Source organism: Euprymna scolopes, chromosome 28 (assembly GCF_053919585.1).
Source record: "Euprymna scolopes isolate OS-2025 chromosome 28, ASM5391958v1, whole genome shotgun sequence".
NCBI classification, from domain to species: domain Eukaryota; kingdom Metazoa; phylum Mollusca; class Cephalopoda; order Sepiida; family Sepiolidae; genus Euprymna; species Euprymna scolopes.
The window spans coordinates 80,891,615-80,910,433 of NC_136509.1; positions in this window are offsets into that span (position 1 = coordinate 80,891,615).

The window sequence follows — 18,819 nt, forward strand, 5'->3', positions numbered from 1 at the left end:
TTTTAATATTACGTTGTATTAGGTTTGATTAGTATTTTTAACTTTAATCTCTGTGTGCATTTATTTTTTGCATAGAGTTTATATATATATATATATATATATATAGTAGGCTCCTTCAGTCATGGACAGACTATGGATACCCACGAAGGGTTGCTTGTAGCAGGAGGTGCGCAATCTCCAACCACATCTCTCCTGAGACGATATTGTTAAATACCAGTGGCAAGTGAAGTACAGGATGACTGGAAACAAATGCCGAGATAAGTGAGAATGTGTGTGAGAGGACACTTCTACACCTATATATTCAAGGAATTGTTAATCTGCAGACTTGAAATTTGGTACGTAGGGTATTCAGATATGCGGAAAAACTTTTTACTAGGTTTTCATCCGGAGAAAATGGGCTTCTAAGAGGTCAAAATTTTAATGTTTTTGGTACGTGGGAGTTGTCGGATTTTTCTCTGTTTGCTAATTGGTTCACAATTGCACATGCGTGAATATTTCACAGTACAGGTTCCTTATGTTAAGTATAAGTCGGTTTTAAAATACTTTTTGAAGTGCGTGTAACGCGGGCCGAATAGTTGTCGTGCTTGTTTCACCGTCGGTTGTTTTGGTTTCGATCTGAACTCGAGTATTTTTTTTTTTTTTTTACTTGCAAAATTTGGACTGTTTAGAAAAAGTATAATAGTCGCATTCACGTGTCTTAGCCTCTGTATGATTTAAAATATAATAATTATTCGTATTTTATGACCGGGCAAAGCCGGGCAGTCTGCTGATATATATATATATATATATATATATATATATATATATATATATATATATATATATATATATATATAAGAAACTTTGTGTATGTGTGTCTGTGTGTGTGTGTTTGTCTGTGTCTGTGTCTGTGTCTGTGTGTGTAAGTTTATTCCTATAAACTTAAAAACGGGTGAGCAAATCTTTTATAAAATTTCACACGCAGGTTATGTTATATGCCTGACAGTGTTCTTAGACAGGTTTTGTATCGGAATGCCTCCGATAAGTATCGAGAATCGAAATAATCCGAGAAAAGAAGGAACAGACGGTTTTGACCAAAGTTAACACCTTACACAGCCTAACATCACAAGTGCATTTGAGAAGTTTTATTGCCACACAAGCTAAAAGACTCAACATATAAACTTAATAGTAGGTTCTTGGATACGAGTTCGAGATGAAGGTGTTCTGTATAAAGCACAAGTGAACCATGCTACTTGAATTTTTTTCATTTTAAACTTAAATTCATGTCATTATCACCACACAACTAATAAGACCAGACATAAAAAATAAACAGTAGGTTCTTTGGTATGACAGGGGTGCGTTTGAAATTAATGTTTCTGTTTAGAGTCCAATTGAAGCATGATACTTGACTTTTGCATTTTAAACTTGACATCATATATAAAAATAATTATATAAAACTACCAGTAGGTTCTTTACAGAGAAATGTATTGTGGAGGTATATGAAGCTTCCTCTCAATGCAATCAATCGATTTTATTTTAAAAAAATGTCGTTCATTGATTTCAATGAAAGTAAAAGTAGGGGAATGTGAAACGTGTGCTAATAATAATTCAATCCCCGGCAATTTCTGGTCTCCCTGCTAGTGTATATATATATATATATATATATATATATATATATATATATATATATATATATATATATATATATACTAGCAGGTCGCCCGGAATTGCCCAACATTGCCCAGTGCTAAAATACGCTTTAATATGATATTTTAATGATTGCAGATTTTGTATTTATTATTATATTGAACCTAATGAAACACACGGGAAACGCCTGGCAATCATGCTAGTATATCTATAAAAGTGAAAGAGTTTGTGTGTTTGTCTGTGTACATTTCCCTGCACAATATCTCTGTCAATTTTTACTGTACATACTCAAAATTTGATATACAGGGTAATGAGATTTGGGGAAAATCTTTGTAATCCGTTTTCGGCCAAAAATGTCGCTGTTAAGGGGTCAAAGTTCAACGATTTGACCTTTCAAAATTCTACCAAACTCCTTCGCCAATTTTGGGTCTAAACACTTGAAATTTTAGATATAGGTTCTTTGACATGGATCTACCTCAATAAATTGATTTGAGCCGAAAACAATAAATTTAAAAGGGTTATAATAGGGGTCAAAGTTAAAAAAATTGACTTCTTTTTTTGTTGTTGTTTTGCTCAATATACACCTCCAAACACCCGGGCAACGCCGGGCTTAAATGCTAGTATATAAATAAAGAGTTGTGTGTTCACTATAACCTTTTTACGCAAATATTACGCAAGTATAAATCATGCAGAATATCTGCATTAATATAATTACACGTAATAGTTTACTAAAGATGATCATCCCATAAAGAAACCGAAAAAACTTATAGGGAATTAATTAAAATAAATGTTCAAAAGAATATGCAAATTAGGTAGATCTTTTGCAATTCCACCAACTATATTTAACAAAGTTATATTTTCTTTTCAAATAAATAGATGAAAGGGTTGCCTTTTTTCTTTTTTTGGTCTTATTGGCAAGATCAAAGTGTAGTATCTGCTCTGATGCTGCACTACCCTTTTGTGGTCTCAGTTAATGGAGGAGAAATCTTTCACGACTGATATACTTTTTTTATTTTTGTTACCATCCAGAATGCCCCTATTTGGGGAGCTGCCCCCCTTTTCATTAAAAACCGGCCTTGTGTCTAACTCTACTTTCGTGGGGAGGCAAATAAACCAACAAAAATACACACACATAGAAAAATGGGGTTTTAATTTTTTAGAAAGCCTCAAATTTATATGAGTATAGACATATATATATACATATATATGCATATATATATATATATATATATTAATATATATATATATATGTGTGTGTGGGGGGGTGTTTGTGTCTGTGTAAATATTCGCTGTAAATATAAGAGGGGTTATCAATCAATTAATCAAAGGAATGAAGTCAAATGTGCGTTAACCGTTTACTAATAATTCTTTAATTTATTTAATCGACTTTCATCTTTTGACAATCACCTTAAATCAACAAAATTATATCACCTCACATTAGACTTTAATGCTTTGAAGTCATCGCAATAGATAAGGGAATGACTGGATTATCGCACTTCTCGATTTAGTGGGAATCTAGAGTGATTTGTTAGCGTCTTGGAGTCTGCACAAAGTGATGGGTGAAATTGAATCACGTGTTGCAAAGTTTTTCGGAAGGATGTGTTGTGGTAGATGTAATGAGAGGAGTAGGACGATGAGTAGAGGCGTCCAGTATGCTAAATGTAGTAGTTGCAGCAGTAGTAGTAGTAGTAGTTGCAGCAGTAGTAGTAGTAGTAATAGTAGTAGTAGTAGTAGTAGAGAGAAGAAGATGAAGAAGAGGAAACGAAGTAAAGAGCTTAAAATACGAGGAATAAGAAGAAGGAAAAAGAGGAGGATGAACAGAACAAGAACAAGAAGAACAAAAAATAAGCGAAGTAAACAATCTGGAAAAGAAGAAGGACAATAAGAATAATACAAAGAAAAAGAACAATAATAATAATAATAATAAGAAGAAGAAGAAGAAGAAGAAGAAGAAGAAGAAGAAGAGAAAAGATGAAGCAACAACACCAAGTGAATAAAACGCAATGCTAAAAAAGATAAGAAAGATGATGAGAAGACGGCGAAAGAAACAGTTCAAATAACCCGGCAGACTGTAGAAAAAGAGGAAGTATTTTTATTATTATAATTAGTAGTAGTAGTAGTAAGGGGAGAAAGAAATGTACGAGCAGTAGCAGTACTAGTAAAGAAAAGAAAAACGTAATATTATGAGGAAAAATAAAAAATGTTGAAGAATTATAATACTAATAATAATAATAATAATAATAATAATAATAATAATAATAATAATAATAATAATAAATAATATTAATAATAGATAGATAGATAGCTGAAAGCTAAAATAGATAAACTACAGGAAAACAGTAAACGTACGTTCCGTAGACAAAATAATAATAATAATAATAATAATAATAATAATAATAATAATAATAATAATAATAATAATAATGATAATAATAATAGCATTAATAAAAAATAATAATATTAATAATAATAATAATAAAAATAATAATAATAATATTAATAATATTAATAATAATAATAATGATAATAATGATAATAGCATTAATAAAAAAATAATAATATGAATAATAATAATAATGATAATAATAATAATAATGATAATAATAATAATAATAATAATAATAATAATAATAATAATAGATAGATAGATAGATAGATAGATAGATAGATAGATAGATAGATGAAAGCTAAGATTGATAAAGTACAGGAAAACACTAAACGTACGTTCCGTAGACAAAATAATAATAATAATAATAATAATAATAATAATAATAATAATAATAATAATAATATTAATAATAATAATAATAATGATAATAATAATAATAATAGCATTAATAAAAAATAATAATATTAATAATAATAATAATAAAAATAATAATAATAATATTAATAATAATAATAATAATAATGATAATAATGATAATAGCATTAATAACAAATAATAATATTAATAATAATAATAATAATAATAATAATAATAGATAGATAGATAGATAGATAGATAGATAGATGAAAGCTAAGATTGATAAAGTACAGGAAAGCAGTAAACGTACGTTCCGTAGACAAAGTGTCACGACGGTAAACCACATAATAAGCCATTGCCGCAAACAACACCCCAAAAGAATACAAGAACAGACAAGAGTACATGGGGAAAATAGTACACTGGAAACTTGGCAGCAACTGCACTTCGAACATGTAGACAAATGGAACAGGCACAAACCGGAGAAAAATGTTCTGGAAAACAAAAGACACAAATTCCTTTGGGTCATATAGGTAGAAAGAAATATACTTAAGTTAAGTATATTTCTTTCTACCTCTATGGCCCAAAGTAACTTAACCGACCAAAGAGAGTGGGCGTGATAATGATTAATAACAAGAAAAGGAATTGCCAAACTATCATTTTTACCGTCCCAGTAAACTACAGGGTGAAGATCAAAGACACAGAAAACCAAAACAAATATGCGGAACCTGCCAGAGAACTGAAGGGAATATGGAACATGAATAAAGTCAATATAATGCCAATAATTGTAGGAGCACTAGGGATAATTTTTACTAACTTGGAAAAAAAAAAGACTTGGAGACGTTGAAATTATTGGCGTAAAACTATAGACGGTAATGCTTAAAACAGCTTAAAACTTAAGGAAATCCTTTGAATGTAGAAACTGATCCACGTGAACTACAAACGCTAATTGGCCATAAAAAAACTTCAATAGAAATAAAACGAAACGATGGACAGGAAAAACAAATAGGACTAAGACAAACGAAACAGCCATATTGTAACTTAACTACGTCCCACTTTACGTCCCATTAATATGTTGTGTCGTCATCGACTGGCTTCACACCAAATAATAGTAAAAGATTTTTTTTAAATGACTTTTTTAAACAGTCGGAGATAGAAAGCACTAACCAGACATTCAGTGGGTTAGTGCGAAGAGTAGAGATATCTTAACACATACACCAAATCCGTTGCGAAGGCCGCTGGAAAAATGGTGGGATCCTTTTATCGATCCAGTCGATATCTCACTGCTGATGCAATTCTCTACCTATATAAGAGTCAGGTACGTCCAAGGATGAAGTACTGTTGCCACAACTGGACAGGAGCTTCTAGAAAGGACTTATCCTGCCTTGATTCAAAATATACTGCCTTGATTCAAAATATACTTCCTAGCCCAGTAGGGGATGTCCTTTTCTCTTCCCTGAGACCCCTTTCTCACAGAAGAGATGTTGCGAGTTTGTCTCTGCTTTATCGTTATTTTCATGGCAAGTGCTCGACTGAGTTTCAATCTATGGTCCCCCTCTCGCCAAACTTTCACAAAGAACACTCGTCTCTGAAAACACTATCAAGAATTCCCTCCACTCTTTATCTGTGCCTAAATCTAAACATAGATTCCATGAACAAAGCTTCTTTATTAGAACTGCTCGCCTGTGGATCTGTCTTCCGTTTTCCTGCTTTCCAGCTGACTACAATATGGTTGTCTTCAAGTCCAACGTAAGCAAGTTCTTGATGGGCCGTTCCACTTAAGTTTACAAATTTACCGAATTTCCATTACTAACGATTACTATATTGTCCAATTTTACTACTGTACACTCTTTAACCCTTATCCTCGGGTGGCCTCTGGGCCTTGATAAGTGTTGATGTCTATGTAAAAGAAAAGATCTTGCCTGTACTCGAATTTCAGCGAAGACTAATGGTCGTTGTTAGCGAGAGATTACTGGCAGGCGGCTGTTGCGATAACGCAGAGCCATTTGTAAAATTTAACGTAAGAGACGGAGAGTACTGGGAATGTGGGGAGACTTGTTGTCACCTAGACTCCAGGGAATAGTACCGGTTGTTTTCAGTGAGTAATTTCTGGTTATGGCATATGAGAGAACTCCTTGGGAGTACAAATAATAATTGTAACGACGCAGCATGACTGATAATCTAATGTAAACCGACATCTTCTTGATCTTTCCTAGACATGGACATAAGGATGACATAGCGTGAAGCGAATTTATACCACATGAGCCTAAGGGATCTGAAACTGGAAAATATTTCATAAAATGTTCCCCTCCGGAAAAAATGGTCCTGGATATGACCTAAAACTATATCCGATGGTGAGGCCCCACCTTGCGGACCTTGAGGAGTGTGGAGCCACCCTTTAATTGCCAGTATCTGTTAGGGTCCCAACTATGGGTTAAATAGAATCTGACTTTTAAAAAATATATATACTCCCTTAAAAATCGTTCCTCAAGATAACTAGATTCGGCATTAAATAACCTGAAAAAGGTTGATATGCCGTAAAACAAAAACAACCAGCCAACCCTCCGGAAAAAAGGCATCTGACTAAGCTTATACGATACCAATTAGTCATGAAGGGTCAAGGAGTCTGAAAAAGTCGAGGAAAGAAGAAAGAGAATAATAAACAGGCCTTCACTAGATAAGTGTGAAGAGTCACGATTCATCTATGCAGGGAGTATTGTTGCCACATCTAGGCTTGTGTATCTACCACTAGCCTCTTCCTTTTGGATAGGGTCCAAAAAAAGAATTTTCAATCTAATAGGCCCCACTTTGTCAATTAAGCTTCAGCCTCTGTCCCATCGCCGCAGTGTTGAATCTCTGTGTCTGTTTTACAAATATTTTAGTGGAACGTGCTCTGGTAAACTCGTTGCACTTTTGCCCCTCGATGTATATATTCCCGACAACCTCGCTTTGTAACAAAATCTCACCCCTTCATTGCTGAGGTCCCTAAATACCAGAAAGCTTTCTACTCTAATAGTCTCTTCCCTCGAATCGTTACACTATGGAGTTTGCTTCCTGCTACCTGCTTCCCTCACTGTACTGATATGCAGAAATTTTAATGTAACGTAAACCAACATCCTTTTAATCTTTCCTAGGAATAGTCACAAGTGATAGCCCTTTACGTTCAAGTGGCTTTATGCCTTGATAGAGGGTGAACGCGAGTTTATAAAAGGGTATTGAAACCCTGTAACCTTTTTTTACATCCCAATTCCTGTGTGACCTAATCATTTTTTTTTTTTTTTTTACATTTTCACCCCAAACAAGGCACATTGCAACTTTAGTGTAGGGGACTACTATCAGAGGCAGCAACTACTGGGGCACTTTGTTGGGATTTGGGAAGCAAGATGTCGGTTCACGTTACATTTGAACTTCTGCATGTCAGTACAGTTAGGGAAGCAGGAACCTGGAATGGAATTCCAGAGTCTAGCGGTTCTGGGGAAGAAACTACTGGAGTAGAAAGATCTTTTACATCTAGGGATCTCTACTGTGTGGGGACGGGATTTAGCTGCCTGTCGGGTTTGTCGAGGATGTCTACGTCGTGGGGGCACGCATGCAGTTCGTCAGAGATTTCACCATTAAAATACTTGTAGAACAGGCAGAGGGATGCAACGTTTCGTCGATGGGACAGAGGCTGAAGCTTAGATGCCAGTTCAGCGCCTATCAGATTGGTGACTCTCTTTTTAACCTTGTCTAGGAGCGAGAGACTATCACCTATGGGCATTGGATTTTACAGTAATCATGTGGACAATCGCGGGCAATTCCCGATTGTCTTGCTGACTCCAATTGTTAGGTTAATAACGCAAATCAAAATAAGGAAAAATAGTTTACTAGCTGAGCGCATTTGAGATTGATAACAATTGATAACAACACGTGCATAGTGGCGGTGTTATTAATTATATGATTTTATGTGTATATATATATACATATATATGTATATATGTGTGTGTGTGTGTGTGTGTTTGTGTTGGTGTGTGTGTGTGTGCATGTGTGTGTGTGTTTGTGTGTGTCTGTCTGTAGAATAAACAGACAAATTGTTTTAAATACACGCTTTTAGATGCAAATAATACTTTTTTAAATATATATCATTTTTTTTTTTTTTTTTTTTTTGATGGATGCCAAGAAACCGTTGGATGATGACGCGATATTATAATGTACTTAGAGCAAAGGGCAAAAATTGAGATATTTTCATTTTAGAGTCTGAAAAAAAAAATGACCAGAGTTGTGACGTGTATTATATGTCACAAGATGACGATATCTTTATCAACTTTCATTTTGTTTGACAGTGCCCTTGCTTTTCTGTTATTTTTTTTTAGTACCACGTTTTCTACCATCTTTTATGAATTTTCTCTCTCCTGTTTTTATTATTATTATTATTATTATTATTTGGTAGGGATGTGCCTTTATTAATTAATGATTTATCGTATTGGGATTGTGGCACATATGGACCGCGGTGTGGCGTGGAACGACTTTGCTGGAGGTTTTCGAGAAGAAAGCTGAGATAAAAATGGCGACTTCCTACAAAGGCAATAAATAAAAGGCGACGTGATAGAAAAAAATTAAATATAAATGTTTGAGTGTTTGCCAAACAAAGAAAATTTATTGATGGAAATGAACAATAAGAACAAACATAAGTCGCTTAGGTTGTTTTCCTTTGTCTCAACATATTTATTCGCGTGTACATAAAACAGTAGTTTGTGTTAAGCTTTTTTTGTCTGCTCATATTCTGTCATATTTCACAACAATCTGTTTTTAACCCATTAAATCAATATTAAATTGACTTGCACCCGTATGCGTGCATCTATCTATGTCTTCCATCTACTTCAGACTGGATGTATTTATAAGTTTAGTGAATATATCCCTCTTACCGTCTGTTTGTATCTATCTATCAATCTACCTATATACGGCATAATAACGCCGGCACACCGGTTCTCAGCAGATCACCAATATTAAGCAACGTTGAGCCTGGCTAGTATAAGATAGGTGACCATTTGGGAATTCTAGGCGCTGTATGTGCTCTCCGCTTATCTCGGCATTGTTTCCAGTCATCCTGAACCTCCATTTTCCACTGATATTTTATAAGGAAACACAGAAGAGGATTACTTGGGGATTGCGCAACTCTTGCCACAAAAAATACATGAGCAGGAACACTTACAGTGGATATCCAAAGTCGGGCAAGATGGAAAGAAGCTACTATCGACCTTACCTATTTATCTATTTAGCAACACACACGCGCACACACATACACAGTTATATATAATCATCCGCATACATTACTGTTCCGTTGTTTCACAGCTCCTCAGTGCGGCAAGACAAGCAACTACCTTAAGCCAGGCTCGAAACCCGACCACCCATATGACAGTCGGAGCTTCTAACCGTTGCACTACTCGGCTGCTGCTATGCGGACAGGGAATTAACAATGTTTTGAGATTGTCCAAATACCTAAGCTCAATTTTTTTTTTTACATAAAGAGCATCCTTTCATACGCTAATGATAATTTGTATATCACTTCCCAATATGCTCAACCCAAGAAAGGGAGAATTATTTACTATAATAATTAAATATCTACAGACACTAGTGTTTCATCATTTCGGGAATCTTCAGTGGAGGGTGTCACGATTAACACCAGTCGATACATTCGAACCGGGCAACATAAGCCATCTCTGGTTTGATTAGCAAAAACTGTATTCATTCGGCTACCATTAACCGCGTGAAATAACGTTGAATTTAAACATTTTATTTTTAAATGTTTTTTACTTCAGTCAAGGTGATCTGATCGTTATACAATGATATATAAATATATATATATATATATATATATATATATATATATATATATATATCAACCTATCAGTCTGTCTGTTTGCAAATTTCAAGATTTAATCGTCTAATGATCAAAACAAGCGCCGATTTTTTTTTTCAATAAGTAAAAATATTTATTTTGTAAAATCAAATTCGATATTTTGATTCAGAGCTGAATCTTCACTGGGAAAGACAGGTTTTTCTGTTTATTTTACGTGCCATGGTGGTAATGCTTGGGATGTATTTCTTCAGATGTTGGCGAAGTGTAATATTCAAATCTAATATATAAACGGTTATATGTCTGTATTTCTGAGGGTCTGTCTGCCTGTCGGTCTGTCTTTCAATTTTCAAACTGTATCTCTACCGAAATTAAAATTCGCAGAGCGGCGCTAAAGGCCTTCAATGATTCGATTTTTTTTTACTGGCCGTACTTTCATGGGTCTTTAGCCGGTTACAATTGTTTTTAAGGGGTAAATATTGGTTAAAATTGTTTTTAAGGGGTTAAAATTGGTTAAAATTGTTTTTAAGGGGTAAAAATAGGGTCGAAATCGAAAAAATCGTTAAACATTTTGTCCATTCATCTTAGATTATTTTTAATTTTTAATCGGTTTGTATGCGGGTCTTGTTCGTACAGTGGTAACGTCACAAGCTTTGAACGGAATAGTTTCGGTTTCAATTCTAGTTGATGGCAACTAAATATTTTTTTTAACTTTTGAAATCACTATGATAATATATAATATATAATAATGTATTGGAAATCCGTGAAAATTTAAATATCATATTTAAGCGTATTTTATGCCCGGGCAAAGCCGTACGCCCCCTCTCTCGCAAGTCTCAAAGATAGTAGTAAACGCCGACCGAGTGTGTATTTGTTAAGTAATAAATAGTCTACTATCTGTAAGCATTGTTGATATGGAATACAAAATTCAAAATTTTAAGACCAAAACAAGTGCAGAATTATATATATATATATATATATACATATCTATCTATCTATCTCTCTCTATATATACATATATATATATATATATATATATATATATATATATATAAACATCATTAAAACACTATCCTGTTTGAATATATGGTAATGTGTTAATTTTACTTATTTAGAACTGCTTCAAAGCTTCACTTCTCACTCATTTTGCGACCAAATTTAAAACAATTTTTTTTACCCAGTGATTACCACTTATCAAGGCCCGGAAGCCACTCAGGGATAAGGGTTATTGCAAGTACATTACGTTAGTGTGGAGAGTTGATGAAGTGTTTAATTAAGGGGCGGTTCATTAGGAATTTGTTAACATTGGACTTGAAGACATCCAAGTTGTAGTCCGGAGGGAAGCAGGCAGACGGAACAGAGTTCCACGGGCGTGCTGTTCTAAGAAAGAAGCTTTTTTTACTGTTCATATGTCACCTTCTCAGCTATATTTAAAAACAAAATCAATTTTAGTACTATAACACGATCAGCCGGTCACTGGCGTGTGACTGGCTTCACGTGTTACACTAAATGTCTTAGAAACGGTCTCATGAAGATGTGAAGATGGCCAGTCATTAGGGTCTGTGTATAAAGAAGAAAATCATACCTGAGATGCTGGATTAAGGTGTGGCTCCTTCATTCTCTCAGATGACTTCTTCATCCTGGTGGCATTCTGGTTGGATTCTCCTTACTTTGTCCTCCGGACTGATCGGTGTTTAATGTAAGCATTGATAGCAGACACAAAAAAGCACACACACAACACGACGCAATCGTAATATTTATGAAACATAATTAACTATTTATTTTACAATTATGTATACACTATATATTACAAAAACAATTTACACTTTACATATCCTACAATTATTAAACTAACTATGCTTAACTAGTGCTGAGGGGGGAATGGGTCGGCCTCTCTCGTTCACGGAGAGACAGAAACACGCGTGCTCATCCCATGCTGTCCGGACGAAAAGAGATCGATCTAGAAAGGGAATTCTGGGATTGCATTTCTGTGTATATCTACGCTTATGGCCAAACAACCACCCGGCCATGCTGAAGAGGGTTAGCAACCGTGGCACTGACATATAGTGCCACAGTTTAGTAAAACAAAAGTTATAATAAAATTACTGCGTTCAAAAATTCTCAGAATCAATAAGGAACGGTGAGACGTGTTTTTAATAGCCTCTTGGTTACCATTGCAACCCAAACCTGTTACGCCACTTCAAATTGGCTGGGAGCAGAAGAGATGATGATGTAACACTATATAAAAGAACTGTCGCTAATGCTTCACCGCTGTCCCGATCTGTCGCGCAGCTGTATTGTCGCTAATAATTCACAGGTAACAAGTGAAGCAGAGAGAGAGAGAAAATTTTATTTCAAAGCAAAGCCTGGAAAAATTGTAGGTTACCTAGAAAAATATGAGCATGAAAAGGAATATTCTTAAGATTTAAACTTGAAAAAGTAAAAGGACTAGTTGTTAAAACTGAGAAAAAAGACAAGATATTGAAGTAAAAAATATAATAAATCTATAACTTAAAGTATTGTAGAATTAATTACGAATTGATAATATAATGCTAAATTTATAACAAAATTCTTAATGCTAAGTTATAAATTTATTATATTGTTTACTAGAATATTATATTTTTACTAGATTATATTTTTTACTAGAATATTATATCTTTTTTCCAGTTTTAATAACTAGTCCTTTTACATTTCCATATTTAATTCTCAACCATATTACTTTTCATGCTCGCATTTATCATGTAATATATATATATATATATATATATATATATATATATATATATATATATATATATATATATGAAGAAAAAGGGGAAATGAAAATATAAAAAAACATTACTTATGCAAAGAAATTTAATCGTTCATTCAATAGGGATATTACGTTAATAGGGTTTCGAGGTATATATGCTGTTTATACATTGGTATTATGAAGCCTAATGCTTCTCACCAGAAGAGGAGAGGAGGTAACTCATCAGAAATGTAACGTCTAAGTATAAGTACATTAGGGACCAAATAATCAGGCAAAAATCATTAATGTTGAAGGATAAAAACTGGAGAACTAAAGAGATTAAGGTTATATAACACAAAATTAATATAATGGATATACATGGTATGTGATGGGGTTAACGGTTTTGCCCTAATACGTTTGAAGGTACTCAAATGTTGAGCTCTTTATTATCCTAATATATCTTCTTTTAAAGAATGTCTCAAATTCTTGTTTTTTTTTCATAAGCCCCCCTCTTGGGTAGAGCACTATCGTAAATTATCTTACTCGCTACTTAATTTAGCTGAAAAAATGCGAAGCTCGCGGTTTGTTTACGAACAAACGTTTGAGCCCTCTACGAGTGGCGGACGGATGTTTATTTAAATAGATATTCGGACAGATTAATTTCGGCCACCAATTCCGTAGTCAGGGGGTAGGACTGCCGACTGTCATCACGACGGGTCTAGGTTCGATCCTCGGCTTGGGATAAGTGTTAGTCTAGCGGCACTGATGAGTTGTGAAACAACGAAACAGGTCTGTATGTCGATGACTAAAATATATTTTATATATATATATATATATATATATATATATAAAGAGAGGGGAGAGGGATTTATATATAGATTTGTTGTTTTTTATTAACGATTATATATATATATATATATATATATATATATATTTGGGTGTGTGTATGTGTGTGCGCGCGCGTGTGTGTATCATAATAAAGTAATTTAAATTTTATGACGTGAAATGGTTAAATTTCAAATCTGGAATTTTTATTACATGCAAGACAAAGAATACATTTCAATAAGTATATAACCTTAACCTATAAGTTTTCGATGTCTATCCATCGCCTCACAGGAAAAAAAAGCAAATATTATAAATGGTTTACACATAATTTGGTAAATAAAATAAACATAGAAAATCATAATTAAAAGTTTTTTAAAGTTTTTAAATCATAGACTAAGGGAAATTATATACTGGTTCAAAATGAAAAAGGATATTGGATTTCATATTCAAATTGTATGGTAAATTCTGAAGTGAAAGTCTTTGGTAGCTGTAAGGTAAAGGGATCCAATCCATATTTTGAATAATCCACGGCGCAAGGTAACAATCCAAAGTAGGCATAATTTCTTTTAGATTCTAGATTTGAAATTTAACCATTTCACACCATACAATTTTAATTAAGTAATTAAAAAATGTTTTGCTCTATCTGGCATATTGAGCAATTTTTATTTAGCTGGGATTGTCTTTATAAAATATTACAGCCAATAATACAATAATATTTTGCAAGACCGATAATCACTGGATTTCGATACCATTAAATATATTTCATTCCAGTGTGTATATATATACATATATATATATATAAGAAATCAAGACGAATCAGATACAACCCCCACCCCACACACACACACCTTTTTATATATATGTATATATACTAGACTACTAGACTATCCGTGTCCCGTTCGGTCAGTATATTATAATAGCTATAGAATTCATGTATGAGCGTGATACTTGTGACGTAAAGAAAATAGTTTGTTGTTTTTTTTGTACATAACAGAAACATTTCTATGAAAGTATATTAAAATGAAAAATCACGGACGGATCACTCAAACGTTACCTATTAATAATCGCTAAAAAATCGAAAATTAAACATGGTTTTCCTACGAATCGAACGCCGACGAAAGTCATTTAGCAACAAAAATGCACATGAACCTACCGATGAGAAATATAAGAATGAAAACCCCATATTGGAATCCTACAACCAAGTTATAGAAACTTAAAATCCAAAAAAAAAAATTAATAAACCCTGAAACAAAAAAATAAAACCAAAATGAATAAAATAAAATAAAACTAATATTGAAGCAGATCAGTAAATGTGTAAAAAAATTCACCGATCTCGCACAACTATTTTACATCTAGATATGTAAACAGAAAATAAAAAAAGAAGGAAGGAAGGAAAAGGGACGGATAGAGACTAGTAGTAGTAGTAGTAGTAGTAGTAGTAGTAGTAGTCTTGGCTTTATTACAATTGTTCTGATGTTTTTCAACGGGTTAAAGTTGTTTAGTTATAAGAAAATAGCGACAGTATAGTTGTAATACAGAATAGTTGCAAAATGTGACGCGACCTCCTGAGTATTGTGTGCTGTAAACTTTTTTGAATTTTGATTACTGACCTTATTTTTATGTAAAAAATATCCCGAAGGGGTCTCCGGATATTTGTAACTAGCTGACCAAAAGAGACATATATAGAACAAATATATATATATAAATATATATATATATATATATATATATATATATATGTATATATAATATTATATAATGTTTTTTAATATTTTTAGAGGGAATAAGATCTGAAGTACAAAGAGTCAAGTTTATTTTAGTGTATTAGTAATGTATTAATACTTAAAAAAAACGTGCCCATTGTACTTTAGATATATAAGCTCAATATACGTATGCATATATATATATATATATATATATATATATATATAAAGAGAGAGAAAAATAGAGAGAGAGTGAGAGAGAGAGAGAGAAACGAGGGAGAGAAAGAGTGCGATATAAATAAAATAAGAATACGAGAATATAAAAATGTATATTACTACATAAAGAATCGATCTCATTCTTTTAAGACCCCCATATATATATATATATATATATATATATATATATATATATATATATATATATATATATAAAAGAGTGTAGCCATCAACAATTGTGGGTTTTTCAGACTTTTATCATTTTTTATTTTAAAATATTTTAATTATAACGCGTTTCAAGCATTGATCAGCTGTCTTCAGATATATTTTATAAAGTTTTTTTAAGGGGAATGAGTGATAGAAGGAGTACTGAGAACTCTTTCAATAAACTTCGTTAATATTTCCTTGTTTGCTTCACCTCTGGAAAATATAAAACTTGAATTTATATGTATATATATAATTTATATATATATATATATATATATATAAATTCAAGTTTTATATTTTCCATATATATATATATATATATATATATATATATATATATATATATATATATGTATATATATATATATATATATATATATATATATATATGATCTTTACCAAAGAGAAAAACATCTTGGAAGGAAGAGATGTAGGTAGAATTTTTTCATAGGTTTCCTTAAAAGTGAAATGGATTCCATATTTTTCATTGTAAAAGTGTGTTTTTTCACATCCTCTTATGGGAGGCCGTTCTTATGAAAATTATCGAACGATATAGGGTTTGGATTTGTCCAAATGATCTTGAAACAATTGTAACGAACGATGAAATACACTATTTGTTGCTATCAATCGATTCTTTGATGTCTTGATTTTGTTAAAACAATATATGAATGCTCAATTATGAAATATGATAATTTTGTAACCTACAGTCTAAGTCATCTCCGTTTGACTTAAAACTTATTGGTGTGTGAAGGGTTACAGAATTATCAATTATATAAACCCTATAAAATTCGGAATACTATAAATAAGACATATATATATATAAATATATATATTTATAAATATGTATACATATATAAATATATATATCAACATATATATTTATAAATATATATATGTTTATATATATATATATATATATTTATATACTCGGGGTTTTTTATATTCAAAAGTAATGGACTAATGAATTCAACGAGGTTGTTAGATAGTGCTCAATAAAAAGAGCTGATAATACTTGTTTATTGTTATATAAACATACTCACATCCCGCTGCTACAAATAGCCACTTGTTTCAATCAAGCAACAGATATCATCAGGCAGCGACTTGACTATTCAATTTGATTGAAACAAGTGGCTATTTGTAGCAGCGGGATGTGAGCATGTTTATATAACAATAAACAAGTATATATATATATATTTATATATATATGTATACATACATAAGTATATATATATAGAGAGAGATATATATTTATATATATATACATACATAAATATATAAATATATAAATATATATATTTATGTATATATACATGCATAAATATATATATATATATAAATATATATTTATATATATATATATAAATATATATTTATATATATATATACATGCATAAATATATATATATATATTGAAGAGAACCAAGAAAAACTAGATAATTATTTTAAAATGAGAATTATCCGTATGATAAACAGCTCACGCATCATGGTAATCTATCTAAACACATTACATTCTACGCATATCTATATGATAATATATATGTGTATGTGTATGTATATATATAAATATATATATGTATATGTGTATATATATACAGGTGTGTATGTGTGCGTATCTATATATATAAAAATGTAACTCTTGTTTCGTTCGTAATTAATAGTCTATATAACTAAATAAATGATTGCTTCGACATTTTGGTATATGTTTATTGTACCCATGCGTGTTTCTATATATCTCTTTTTAATTGTAACATTATACTTAATTTTTCTATAATAAATAGGTGGTTTTCTTTGTACCGATAGGCCATTTTTTTTATTTATGGACAATTATTTATCACCGCTTGCCTCACGTGACCAGTGTTTCCAATTTAGCGGTTTTCCCGCTAGATCTGGAGATTTTGTTTGCAATCTAGCGGGGAATTCTAGAAAATCTGGAGATATTTTGCACCCACACACCCGCAATTTTAGAATAAAAAATAAATAAAAGCGCTTGAAAATACTTTAAACCATAAAATAAACTCATTCATGTAAGTAAAAAAAAGTAGCATTTATTGCCTTTGGTAACAATTATTCATTGATTATTTGTTTTGTTTTCCACCTTTTTTTCGGCTAGCCACTCTTAAATCTCGCTATAAAATCGATTTTTCCAAGTACATTTTTTTTGGGGGGGGGGGCATTCCAACCTCCGTAGTTTAGTTTCAGATGTTTGTTTTTTAATGAAACCTTGGTCCTTGCTCCTTTAATTGAAAAAAAAAATAGGGCTTGAATTACATTTTTCGAGGAGTTTTAGCTTGGAAAACAGGGTGTAATTATTCAATATGTTTCACGAAATTTCTGACACACCTAACAAATGGCTTATCTACCACTAACCCTAAGTTGCACTCCCAAATTTAGAGTTAGTGATAGTCATAGATTTTTTATACAATTTTCCATGAGTGAAGTCCCCAATGATTAAACGACATGCAACCAGTTAATTGTTGGAAAGACAACTTTTAATAAAAGAAATTAAATAAAAATAACTTAAGCACAGTTTCAGCACGTATGAAAGATACTTGAATTTTACTGCAATTGGTATCAGATATTTTTGTTATTGTTTACAATTTCTTGAATATTAATTATTTTACACAAATGCTTGTGTTGTTCCTACTTACTTGCCCCCCCAAGAGCTGTCATTCATGATTTTACTTAGTTTTACTAATTTTTAGACGTTTATTTTATTTAATTGTCAGCATGAACCAACTTTTTAAGATGCAGCATATGCTAACAATTCAGCGAAGTTTACTGTATTTATTTTTTAGCAAACATTAATAACAGAAAGTTTTACTCTTTATTTATTTTTTTGCATAATTAATGATGGAAGTATGTTTTCTGTTTTTCTTACCATCTGTTGAAAAAAAATTTGTACAGTCCCTTGAAAAAAACCCCAAACTTTTCT